Genomic DNA, 1,048 nt, shown 5'->3' with positions numbered 1-1,048 from the left:
CGGTTCGTGAACAACCCTAGATGAAAGCAATAATACATGACATTATACTGGTACAACTCTTACTACACCACTTGGTCTTATCAAAAATATGGTCCAAAAAAATTGCTCAATCTTAAAACACTTAATTTCAGCGGATTCTTTTTCAGACAAAAATGACAACAGAAATTGAATGAATTTGACACTGACAAATTATTCTTGATATATTAAAAAGAACTTTAAATCTTTGAAATATCATAAGTTCCTGTTTCAATTCAAATATTAACATTATTCCGTGGGCACCTTTATTGCCCCAAATGATAGTCCCCATCAACTTGATCTTATCGTAGTCCTCCCTCACACGTTTACATATATTCATGCTCGACTTTGCTACATGTGGACCCGGCATCCTCATCCCCAAACCAGAGGCTCCAACGATAACGGAAACCCTCCTTTTTGTTGCACTCCTCTTTCAATCACTATCCACTTCTCATTATTAGTAAGAATCAATTTACTGATAATGACAAGTGAACAGACATACTCTCAATATATGTGTAATGGAATTCTAAGAGTTCCATCGGCAGAAACAGTAGTAATGGCAGGCACAGTTTTAGTACCAGCCGCTCTCGTCATGGAATCTTTTGCATGTTTCATTATCCACTCGATTGCCTAACCATCTGTCGTAAAAAACAAGCTCTTTGGCAAGCTGTAAGATCTGAGTTTTGCATATAAGCGAACCCTCAATAAATGTCACCGAGTGATTTGTAACATTTTCATTGGCTGTAGCCAGGACAGACCAGTGGCAGTTGCCCATAATGCTTCGGCAACCAACACCTCGCTAACTACTGTGGCCAACAGAGTATCGCCTTGCTCAGTCATATATAATGTCTCCCAGCTAAGCGTCACCAAGATGACCTCCCCGACTCATGTCAGAGAAAGATTTCTTATAGAAAACTACTCAAACCCATCGTTTAACCCTGTTTAGGATGCATCATACATCATACTAATGAATCAACCTTACTGCATCAACTAAAAACACTTAACTTGACCACTAATCTTACCGAACAATGAG

Source organism: Apium graveolens, chromosome 9 (assembly GCF_009905375.1).
Source record: "Apium graveolens cultivar Ventura chromosome 9, ASM990537v1, whole genome shotgun sequence".
NCBI lineage: Eukaryota > Viridiplantae > Streptophyta > Magnoliopsida > Apiales > Apiaceae > Apium > Apium graveolens.
Note: the sequence above shows the minus strand (reverse complement) of the source record.